Consider the following 12,407-nt stretch of genomic DNA (forward strand, 5'->3'; position numbering starts at 1 on the left):
TAACTTCACAAAACTGCATTGGTGGTGTCTGTGTGGGTAGGGATGCACACATTGTGACACTTCCAGGTGAACAATCTCAGGCTGACATGGTATTCCCGGTTCATTCTCCAGACAATCAGGATCAGTGTCAGGTTGAGTCATCATTGATTGTCAGATGGAATGTGCCAGGGCAGTGTGCACTCCACAGGGGTGTGATTTCTATGTGAAGTAATTAGCCACTAGCTGTGTACGGGCTGCCTCCCCCCGTGCCCTTTCCCCTCCCATGCGCAGCGGCTGTGCATGTGGTTGGGGATGTGGGGCCACCACCATGTCCACGGCCAGGCCCCGGCGTGTTGCAACGTTGTGCAGGACACATGCTGCCACTATGATCCTGCACACTACTGGGGGAGCGTATAACAGCTGCCCGCCAGAACGGTCAAGGGAGCGAAAGCGTGACTTTAGCACTCCGAATGTGCGCTCCACTATGCCCCTGGTTGTAATGTGGGCTGTGTTATATCTTACCTGGGGTGGCGTGGTGGGGTTCCGAATTGGCGTCATCATGTGGGGGCTGAGAGGGTAGGCACTGTCCCCTGTGGAGGTGGGGATTGGTATCATTGGTGAGGTTGTGACCTTGCTCAGTATCCAACATGCATGCATGTGCAGTGGCATACATACTCACCAAGCAGCCATGTATCGCCATGCCGCCCAGCTTCTAGGTCCCGGCTTAGGGTGGACATTCGGTAAATGAAGCTGTCGTGGGTGGAGCCGGGATAGTTGGCATATACTGAGGTGATGATTCCCTTGGCATTACATGCTACCTGCACGTTGATGGAATGCCAGTGCTTGCGGTTCCTATAGATGTGCTCAGATGCCCTGGGGGGACGTAGAGCCACATGGGTGCAGTCGATGGCACCTAGCACTTTGGGGAATCGTGCCACTGCGTAAAAATCCAGGGCGGCAGCATGCCTTTCTGCAGGTGTTCTGGGCAGGTATATGTGCCTGCGGACTGATGGGCGTGCAGTCATGATGTTCAAGACCTGGTGTAGGCAGCGTGACTGGGTGGCCTGTGACACCCCACCCACTATGGTACTTGTCCGCTGAAATGATCCAGTGGCTAAGAAGTGCAGTACATTGAGGACCTTCTCCAGGGGGCTGAGTGCTTGGGAGCACAGGGTGGGTGATGTGAGGTCATCCTCCCACTCACTCACCAGGTCCAGTATGATGTGTGGTGGAAACCTGTACCTCCCATACACCTGGTCATCAGGCATCCTGAAAAGGCTGGTTCTGGGTGTGAATATTCTGGCCCTGACTATCCTCCTCCTCCTCCTTTGGTAGCCCACTGCCACTGCTGCTAGGAACGGTATGTTCATCCTGGCGTCTGAGCTTGTTATTGTTAAAGTCCGCAATTTCATGCTTTGCGCGTGTTCTCGGCGAGCGTGTGACCCGCGCACCCCTGGAATCCAGTTCCCAGTCCAATAGCGTGTGGAAATTCACACGCACCACGGGATACAGCGTGTGACCCGCGCACCCCTGGAATCCAGTTCCCAGTCCAATAGCGTGTGGAAATTCACACGCACCACGGGATACAGCGTGTGACCCGCGCACCCCTGGAATCCAGTTCCCAGTCCAATAGCGTGTGGAAATTCACACGCACCACGGGATACAGGTTCGCTGACGTACTTGCGTGTGTAAGTGGCCGCGCACCCATTAAATACACGTACATAGGCCAATCGCGTGTACGCGCACTTTTGTCCAATTACACGCGATGACACTCTGACGTGCATTATCTCCACGTGTGCCCCGTCATCACGTGCTGAGTGGGGAACACCCGTGCGGGTCACGTCACAGACGCGCTTACGCGCTGAGGGACTCTGGTCCAATAGAATCGCGTATGCGTGCTGACGCGCTTACGCGCTAAGGGCCTTTCCTCGGATTTCACGCTGACGTGCAGGATATTCACGTGCCAAATCACTCCGTATCAAGCTGGCCACGCGAAAACACACGGAAGCCCACGCTCCTGCCCAGAAGGCCGAGTTACTGCCCCCCAGTGCCCCGAGCAGCCTCCCACGTGCCATCTGCTGCTGCCTGCCTGCCTGCCTGCTGCCACCGTGCCCTGCCATTTGGTGCCTGCACATCAGCCATCTGCAGGGGTCCAGTTGCTGTGTCCACCCCTGCTGGAACTGAAGACTCCCGACTGGGATTACATCGCTCCACAGCCCAGCCCCAGGACCCAGTTGCCCACCCACACCTGCCTCTGGGGTTGCCATGTCGGGCACTTCCACATCTGGCACTAGTGGCAACCCCAGGCCAGAGGGGCAGAGGGGCACCAGCTTCACTGTCACCGAAGTTGGTGTCCTGGTGGAGCATGTCCTGGGGCAGTATGATGCCCTCTTTGGATCGTCCCGCGCCAGCAAGGAAGGACGGCAGAGGATCTGGGCCGACTGTGTGGTTGCCATCAACGCGGAGGGGGTGGCAACCCGCGACGTCCTGAAGATCAAGAAGCGCTGGGAGGACTTGAGGTCCAGGACCCTTGTGAAGGCCCGGCGCCTCGTGGAGGGGGGCCGGGGCCGCATGAGTTCCATCCAGATGAGGGTCCTGGAACGCGTACGCCCAGCGCTCCACGCCCAGATCCTTGAGAGGGAGGCCCGTCTGGAGTTGAGCGGTAAGTGTCCATGCATTACTGTGTGAGACAGGGCATGTTGCGGTGTGCTGGTTCTATGATACTTGCCTGTATGTGTGCCATAGGCCATGTATGCATGTATGTGTGCAGGGACATCATGGTAATGCATGTGCGACCAGTGATGTGTGATGCACATGGTTGTTGCATGTGTTGAAATGCCGCATGGGGAGCCCTAATCAGATTTTGAACATGAGAGCATGCCAGTCTCTGTACCTGGACATGGGTGGGGTTGAGGGATGGGTGATGATGCCAGGTACATATATGGTAGCCATGTCTGTGTGCCTGACCTGCGTGTCTGTGACTTGTGCATGCCATGGATGCATGACACATGTGTGTGACAATGCAGAGATTCAGTAAAGCAGCCAAATTACCCTTGTATCCGCTGTGTTTGGTGTGTTTGGGGCCAGATGGATGTGACTGAGGTGAAGTGTGTGCATGTGATGGGCATGAGCCATGATGCATGTGAGTTACATATCATTGAATGTTTCAAGAGTCCATTGGACATGCATGGAAATGTCCATGGCATGCACCATGCCTGTTACTGTGTGTGTTTTGCCTGGACTGACCCATGTGTTGTGGAGGGACATGATGGAAGTGTACTTTGACAGTGGTGCTCATCTGCTATTGCTTCCTGTCTAGGGGACCATTGTACAGTGCCCTGATGCTTGTGTTCTTTGTCTCCCTCTACGCAGCGGCTAGTGAAGAAGAGGGCGGAGACGGCGCTGTGGAGCAAGGCGGCGGGGATGCCCCCACGGCTGCAGCGGAAGGGGTGGGTGAGCCCCCACAGGGGCCTGCTACGGTGGGAGACGGTGAGGAGCCATCCAGGTTGGTGGTTTGCACAGAGGAGGAGGAGGCCGCCACTGGGGCACACATGGGGCCTGGTGGGGGCATCCCTGCTGGTGCAAGTGGTGCAGTCCAGGGCCAGGGGCAGGAGGCAGCACAGGTCACCGTGGAGGGGCCTGTGCATGTCGCTGTCCCTGACCCTGTGAGTGCACCACCATGCACCAGCAGGGATGCCCCGTCCCAGGCCTGTCCGCAGGTAGAGAGGATGTCCATGTCACCTGACTCCCCTCCACCTGCGGACGTGGGAACCCCTGGCCGTGCGGAGAAGGTCCTGATTGGGGTCGCGATGCGCACGGCTGTGATTCGTGATGCCGTGCGTGCTTCACGGGAGGAGCACGCACGTCATCACGAAGTGCACCGTGCCGACGTGGCCCAATTGGGATCGGCCATGTTCGGGGGTTTCCTGCATGTGTTGGCCAATGTGGCGGCCCTCTCCTCCTCTGTGCAGGCTATCCACCAGTCGTTCTCCTTGCCGTCTTCCAGCCCAGATGCCACCAGGGCCCCCTGTGGACCTGCCCCGACCAATGCAGCCAGCTCGGTGGGGATCCCATCCCTGCCACAGTCGGGAGTCAGAGATCCAGCAGGGGTGGACACCAGAGCAACTGGACCCCAGCAGATGGAGGATGTGACGGCATCATCGGGCAGGGCACGTGCACGACGGCGTCGGTGGTTTCCATCAGCCTGGATGCCGTCGTGCTGGCACAGGCAGTTGCGTCGGAGGCAGCAGCAGGCTCAACGTGGGAGGCATCATGGCTCGGGGCCATCAACATCAGGGGTGCAGGCATCGGCCGGAGGGCAGGAGAACCCTGGATTGGGAGTGGCTTCCGTGTGGGAGAGGTTGTGCCAGCGGATAGGTGCGGAGCGGCAGCGGGCAGAGGAGGAACGGCTCACGATGGTCAGGGCGGAGGACTCCATGCGGAGGGCGCTGAGGCGGGCTGAGTGCCTCGAGGGTCTTCGCAGGGAGTTTGAGCTTGACACTGCGTTATCCCTGCGGGACCTCGGGGCCAGGGAACATGCCCGCCTCCAAGCCATTGACCAGGAGTTCGATGATGCCCTGGCCCATGACAACAACCAGTGAGCCGTCCGAATAGCCCGCTGCCTTTGTATATAGTTGTATAGTTAGGGTTAGGTTTCCTTTGTTTTTTTGATTTTATTTTGGTTGCGATTGGACAATGCACCACCTTTTTGTATATAGTTCACTTTTTAGTTAGTAGTCAGTTAGGTTTAATTTGGTAGGGCTCATGGACCCAGGATGATCTTCTTCATTGGCTTATTTTATTTTTTCAGATTATTTTCTTGGACATTCATCTTGTTTAGTTTGATTTGCTTTGTGTTTTTTCTTATTTCATTTCCATTCTACTTGCTGTTAAATACATATTATTTTTTTATTCTTCAATGTGTCGTATCATCTCATTGCTTTCAGGCATGTCATGTTGGGTGTTTTGTCATTCACTTGCAGCCATTGTGTGTGACACACATGTGTTAAATTGCATTATTTAAATTGGGGGTGTAACATGTAATTGCCTTTGATATGTGGGTGGGTGTGATAGTTGGTTGGGCCTTTTGGCAGGGGAGGATGGGCATTACGGACATGATTGGGGAATGTTGGGACCCAGGTACAGGGGGGCATGGATTGGACATGGGTGGGGGCCTGCTGGCAGGTGCCCCACAGTGCTGGGGGGTGGGGGTGGTGGGGGACATGAGTTGGACATGGGTGGGGGCCTGCTGGCAGGTGCCCCACAGTGCTGGGGGGTGGGGGTGGTGGGGGACATGAGTTGGACATGGGTGGGGGCCTGCTGGCAGGTGCCCCACAGTGCTGGGGGGTGGGGGTGGTGGGAGACATGAGTGGGGGCCTGGTGGAGGGTGCCCCTGGTGGCTGGGGGGTGGGGGTGGTGGGTGACATGAGTGGGGGCCTGGTGGAGGGTGCCCCTGGTGGCTGGGGCGTGGGGGTGGTGGGTGACATGAGTGGGGGCCTGGTGGAGGGTGCCCCTGGTGGCTGGGGGGTGGGGGTGGTGGGAGACATGAGTGGGGGCCTGGTGGAGGGTGCCCCTGGTGGCTGGGGGGTGGGGGTGGTGGGAGACATGAGTGGGGGCCTGGTGGAGGGTGCCCCTGGTGGGTGGGGGGTGGGGGTGGTGGGTGACATGAGTGGGGGCCTGGTGGAGGGTGCCCCTGGTGGCTGGGGGGTGGGGGTGGTGGGAGACATGAGTGGGGGCCTGGTGGAGGGTGCCCCTGGTGGCTGGGGGGTGGGGGTGGTGGGTGACATGAGTGGGGGCCTGGTGGAGGGTGCCCCTGGTGGCTGGGGGGTGGGGGTGGTGGGAGACATGAGTGGGGGCCTGGTGGAGGGTGCCCCTGGTGGCTGGGGGGTGGGGGTGGTGGGTGACATGAGTGGGGGCCTGGTGGAGGGTGCCCCTGGTGGCTGGGGGGTGGGGGTGGTGGGTGACATGAGTGGGGGCCTGGTGGAGGGTGCCCCTGGTGGCTGGGGGGTGGGGGTGGTGGGAGACATGAGTTGGGCATGGGTGGGGGCCTGCTGGCAGGTGCCCCACAGTGCTGGGGGGTGGGGGTGGTGGGGGACATGAGTTGGACATGGGTGGGGGCCTGCTGGCAGGTGCCCCACAGTGCTGGGGGGTGGGGGTGGTGGGAGACATGAGTGGGGGCCTGGTGGAGGGGGCCCCTGGTGGCTGGGGGGTGGGGGTGGTGGGTGACATGAGTGGGGGCCTGGTGGAGGGTGCCCCTGGTGGCTGGGGGGTGGGGGTGGTGGGTGACATGAGTGGGGGCCTGGTGGAGGGTGCCCCTGGTGGCTGGGGGGTGGGGGTGGTGGGAGACATGAGTTGGGCATGGGTGGGGGCCTGCTGGCAGGTGCCCCACAGTGCTGGGGGGTGGGGGTGGTGGGAGACATGAGTGGGGGCCTGGTGGAGGGTGCCCCTGGTGGCTGGGGGGTGGGGGTGGTGGGTGACATGAGTGGGGGCCTGGTGGAGGGTGCCCCTGGTGGCTGGGGGGTGGGGGTGGTGGGAGACATGAGTTGGACATGGGTGGGGGCCTGCTGGCAGGTGCCCCACAGTGCTGGGGGGTGGGGGTGGTGGGGGACATGAGTTGGACATGGGTGGGGGCCTGCTGGCAGGTGCCCCACAGTGCTGGGGGGTGGGGGTGGTGGGGGACATGAGTTGGACATGGGTGGGGGCCTGCTGGCAGGTGCCCCACAGTGCTGGGGGGTGGGGGTGGTGGGAGACATGAGTGGGGGCCTGGTGGAGGGTGCCCCTGGTGGCTGGGGGGTGGGGGTGGTGGGAGACATGAGTGGGGGCCTGGTGGAGGCTGACCCTGGTGGCTGGGGGGTGGGGGTGGTGGGAGACATGAGTTGGACATGGGTGGGGGCCTGCTGGCAGGTGCCCCACAGTGCTGGGGGGTGGGGGTGGTGGGGGACATGAGTTGGACATGGGTGGGGGCCTGCTGGCAGGTGCCCCACAGTGCTGGGGGGTGGGGGTGGTGGGGGACATGAGTTGGACATGGGTGGGGGCCTGCTGGCAGGTGCCCCACAGTGCTGGGGGGTGGGGGTGCAAGGGGACATGAGTTGGTGTTAATTAGTTCAAGGAGACATGTGCCTTTGCTGGGGGCATGCCCATGGTGGGTGGGCTGCCTGCGGGACATGACCAGGGATGCAGGGTAGTCCCCTGTAGTGTGGGCTGCCTGCAGGGGCCGTGGAGGGTGTACAGGGTACACCTGGGAGGACCCACACTGTCAAATCACATGTGGAACTTCCCGCGCACCCCTGATATACACGCGCCCAGGGTATTCGCGTGTGGAACTTCCCGCGCACCCCTGAAATACACGCGCCCAGGCTATTCGCGTGTGGAACTTCCCGCGCACCCCTGAAATACACGCGCCCCCAGGCTATTTGCGTGTGGAACTTCCCCCGCACCCCTGAAATACACGCGCCTAGGCTATTCGCGTGTGGAACTTCCCGCGCACCCCTGAAATACACGCGCCCAGGCTGTTCGCGTGTGGAACTTCCCGCGCACCCCTGAAATACACCCGCCCAGGCTGTGGAACTTCCCGCGCACCCCTGAAATACACATAGCCCGCTCCCCCAGGCCCGATCGCGTGAGGAACTTCACGCGAACCCCTGTAATACACGTAGCCCGCTCCCCCAGGCCCGATCACGTGAGGAACTTCACGCGAACCCCTGTAATACACGTAGCCCGCTCCCCCATCACGCGAACCCCTGTAATACACGTAGCCCGCTCCCCCAGGCCCGATCGCGTGAGGAACTTCACGCGAACCCCTGATATACACGTAGCCCGCTCCCCCAGGCCCGATCGCGTGTGAAACTTCACGCGAACCCCTGTGAAGCACGTACCCTGCTGAAATCGCGTGTGAGACTTCCCGCGCACCCCGGTATACATGCACACGTATTTTTTGTCAGCGGGTGTCCGTGTTTGTGGGTACCCCTTTGCACGTCATTTTTCCTGGAGGGCCACAGTATGGGACATTCATCATGGCAGTATATAGGTGCGATTTGTTGGCGCACCTTTTGGCGCACATTTCTTACAGCCGCAGAGACGCTACCGCCTGCTTTCTTGTGGCGGTCGTGTTTGTGCCTGTGCGCTGGTTTGAGCGTGCGCTTTTTTCCCCTATTCTATTCCATGAATATGTGTTGTAGGCGAGCGTGTGGGCGTTCAGCGCACTTGTGCCCTGTACTTCCCCCGTGACACCCACGTTTTTGCAAGTTGTTCCCCATTCCGAGTGTTACGCCCGTGTTCCGCCTACTTTTGTTGCGTGCGCCGCGCTATGTGCGAATTTCGCTGTGGCCTGTGCGATTTTCGCTGTGACCTGGCGCACGCTGTTAGATGGCCTGTGCGCCAACGTGCGCCGCGTACTTTTTTATCGCACATCCGCTGGTTTTCTCACGCACGGCCTTCCATGAATCGACGTGCGCTGCTTTTCGTGCGATTTTCGCAATTGCACTGCGATTTTCGCTATTCCACTGCGAATCGCACGTTTTTGCCCACTTGCGCCGCGCTAATTATTCCATGAATCGGCCTCATAATGTAAAAAATTGGGTAAAAAGCCAAACAGTTTGTAATTGGTTTTGTAGGGTAACTCCAATCCAAAAGCCCAATAGATGCAATTCAATAACAGTGCCCAGGAGTATTTCCCAACACATTTTCATGATGCATTTGCCCACAATATATGCCAGGTGAATAACATTTTCAAGCTGGCTGTGCCCATACATGATCAGGATAACTACAACAATGCATGCCAGTATTTCAATAGAAGAACAAAACATAACATACCAATGTGATTATGTGTGAGGTGCTGGGGGCCCCGGGGGCAGTTTATGTGTGCAAGGCGCTGGAGGAGACACCCCTGGCATTTTTACTGAGCATAGTTACCCAGTAAAACTTCCCATGCCTGCCTCCTGGGACCCCCAGCGCCTCGCACCTACACATAATCACATCATAATTATGTGTGCGTGCAAGGTGCTGGGGGCACCAGCGGATAGGCATGGCAGTAATTACTGGTCATCTTTCATGACCAGTAAAAAATGTTATGCCTGCCTCCTGGGGCCCCTTAGCCCCGTGCACGCACAGATGTTATGTTATGTTATGTTATGTTATGTTATGTTATGTTATTTAATGTTATTGGGCATTTGTATAGCGCATTTGTTACCATTGGTATGATCTCAAAGCACTGTGGGTTGAATGCCCTCGGGGACCGTAGTCCAGGTCAGTAAAGAGAGTAGGGTAGTAGATGGTGCTTGGGTGCACTCAGTATGTGTGCAGCCAGTCAGGCTTACGTGGTGTGTAGCTGCATTCTAAGGCTATGCGTGGTGCAGTGATTGTGTGAGATCAGTAGAATGTGTGTAGCAAGGCAGAATTGACCTCGGTATCTGCATTCTGGCAGTGGTGGAGCCTCTGTATGAGATTATGAGTGCAGGTAGGCCGATTTTCTGTGGGGTACAGCTGCGTTCTAAAAACTTTTGAGGTGTTCATGGAGGTGTATAGGTATGTGTGCAGCTAGGCCGAAATTGATCGAGGGGTATAGCTGTATTCTATGGTTTGTTGGTGTAGAGGAGAGAGTGAGCATATTGGTATATTTGAGTGTTTGTGCAGACCCCTGTTCCTGATTACCTTCCAGTACTTGCAGGGGTGACCATATCTATTTTAGAGGTTGGGAGCCATAGTTCTCTGAGACATTCTCGGTCTAGTGTGGAGTTTGTTCTGATTACCAAGCTTGAGCGTGTCTTTCCCTGCTTGGCAGCGTCATTGTTTCCAAAAACTTTACTGGGCTAATCGATTGCAGGTCTATCGTCGTCCCAGTGTCTCGTTGGGTCTGCAGTTGTTTATAGGATGACATCTGTACATTACGCAATAACATCCAGCTTTGTTCTATCGGACTAACGAGTACGGTCTAATGAATTATGTGTGTGTGTGTGGTGCTGAGCTCCCAGAACGAGATTGCATGAGAGGTGCTATGATAGATGCCCAGTAGAAACTGCCATGCCTGCCCCCGGTGCCCCCAGCACCTCACAAGCACACAATCAATGTGATTATGTGTGATTATATGTGCATATGAGGCGCTGGATGGGCCCAGGAGTCGTGCATGTTAGTTTTTATGGCCATGGCTCACATAACTAACACAAACATATTATACGCTAGGAGGAATCAAACCATTAAGAATGCATTCGAATATTGTACAGACCTTCATTAAAAGTGAAATATCGTAATATTTTTTGGCAGATGGAAAAACCATGGAATGTTATGAATGTACTGATTTCATGTATTAAAATAACATTTAACTAGTTTGGTTAAAATACAGAAAGTAGCAAACCCAATGGGCCGAAAATAACAATACCCGAAAAATTGATAACGTTTTAAGAATCATTAAACTGTAACTCCAGCCTTGACAAAGCCATTGAATGACATGATATGTTCTGCTGATCCCTCATTTGTATGTTTGTCTGTGCTTAATTGTGCACTCTGAGGCCAAAGGGCGTGTTGCGCTGTATACAAATTTAAAATAAATAAATAATTGACGAAGTATCGATGCACGTGCGCCAAAGGTGATTGTTGGCTTAGCACACGAATGCATGTAAAACACTGACCAAGTCACTGAATGTCACAGAAGTCACACACTCAAATGTATGTTTCCTTGTGATATGAATCAATAACTTGACCACATATTTGAATGAATGAAATACACAAAAAAGGAAAGACACAAGTTAAAGTATCAAGTATTTATTTAGACTAACTGGACAACGAGCGCACTATTGTGAGGAGAAAGTCCTGTGTCCCTTTGCTTTAACCGACTGGTAAGGTGTTCCAGTGTTGCCCCCACCTGCTGCAGACAAACAGTCCAGGCACCAAAATACTCCAAGATAGTGTACCACCAGAGGGTTGGTGCAATTACAGCAGGCAACACCAACACACAAACCCCAATAACCGTGTTACGGGACAAGTTCTGGATGTGGTTGAAGCTCATTTATGGGCAGCGTCAGGATGTTTTCTTGAGGAACACTTTCTTGAGAGGTTACTGCAGGGCATAACAAGACTGGCATTGCAGATGGCAGCAGCTCTTCACTGTGATGGTACTGTAGATTGTTAAGGCTCTTTGCTGGGCAGGTACAGCAGCTCTTCACTGTAATGGTACCGTAGATAGTTAAGGCTCTTTGCTGGGCAGGTACAGCAGCTCTTCACTGTGATGGTACCGTACTCTTTGCTGGGCAGGTACAGCAGCTCTTCACTTTGATGGTACCGTAGATAGTTAAGGCTCTTTGCTGGGCAGGTACAGCAGCTCTTCACTGTGATGGTACCGTACTCTTTGCTGCGCAGGTACAGCAGCTCTTCACTGTGATGGCACTGTAGATAATTAAGGCTCTTTGCTGGGCAGGAACAGCAGCTCTTCACTGTGATGGTACTGTAGATAGTTAAGGCTCTTTGCTGGGCAGGTACAGCAGCTCTTCACTGTGATGGTACCGTACTCTTTGCTGCGCAGGTACAGCAGCTCTTCACTGTGATGGCACTATAGATAATTATGGCTCTTTGCTGGGCAGGAAAAGCAGCTCTTCACTGTGATGGTACTGTATATTGTTAAGGCTCTTTGCTGGGCAGGTACAGCAGCTCTTCACTGTGATGTGACTGTAGATAGTTAAGGCTCTTTGCTGGGAAGGTACAGCAGCGCTTCACTGTGATGGTACCGTAGATAATTAAGGCTCTTTGCTGGGCTAGGTACAGCAGCGCTTCACTGTGATGGTACTGTATGGATGGTACTGTAGATAGTTAAGGCTCTTTGCTGGGCAGGCACAGCAGCTCTTCACTGTGATGCTACTGTAGATAGTTAAGGCTCTTTGCTGGGAAGGTACAGCAGTGTTTCACTGTGATGGTACTGTAGATAATTAAGGCTCTTTGCTGGGCAGGTACAGCAGCGCTTCACTGTGATGCTACTGTAGATAGTTAAGGCTCTTTGCTGGGCTAGGTATAGCAGCGCTTCACTGTGATGGTACTGTATGGATGGTACTGTAGATAGTTAAGGCTCTTTGCTGGGCAGGCACTGGACATTGTTGAGGCTCTTCGTTGGGCATATACAGAAGGTGGTTAATGTTATTTACTGGTCAGAGTCTGCAAACTATTGAAGCTGTGAAGTTACGGGTGATCGTTGACATCCTTCCCTGGGTATAGTTTTTGTACTGTAGAAGTTGGGTACTTAACAAGTACTGGATCTAGATGGAGCTCCTTATTGAGCAGTCTCAGGATGTTGGAACATTTTCTTGGAGCAAGTACTGCAGATCGTTGAGACGTAGTACGCATGCCCTGGTTATTGCTTGGACCATTACTAGGCATGTTGTGGATATTGTTGATGTTGGTTACTGGGCTGTTCGTCAATGTTGATAGGATGAGACAGATTTCACCCT

The sequence above is a fragment of the Ambystoma mexicanum genome, chromosome 10, assembly GCF_040938575.1.
Source record: "Ambystoma mexicanum isolate Mex_15411 chromosome 10, UKY_AmexF1_1, whole genome shotgun sequence".
NCBI lineage: Eukaryota > Metazoa > Chordata > Amphibia > Caudata > Ambystomatidae > Ambystoma > Ambystoma mexicanum.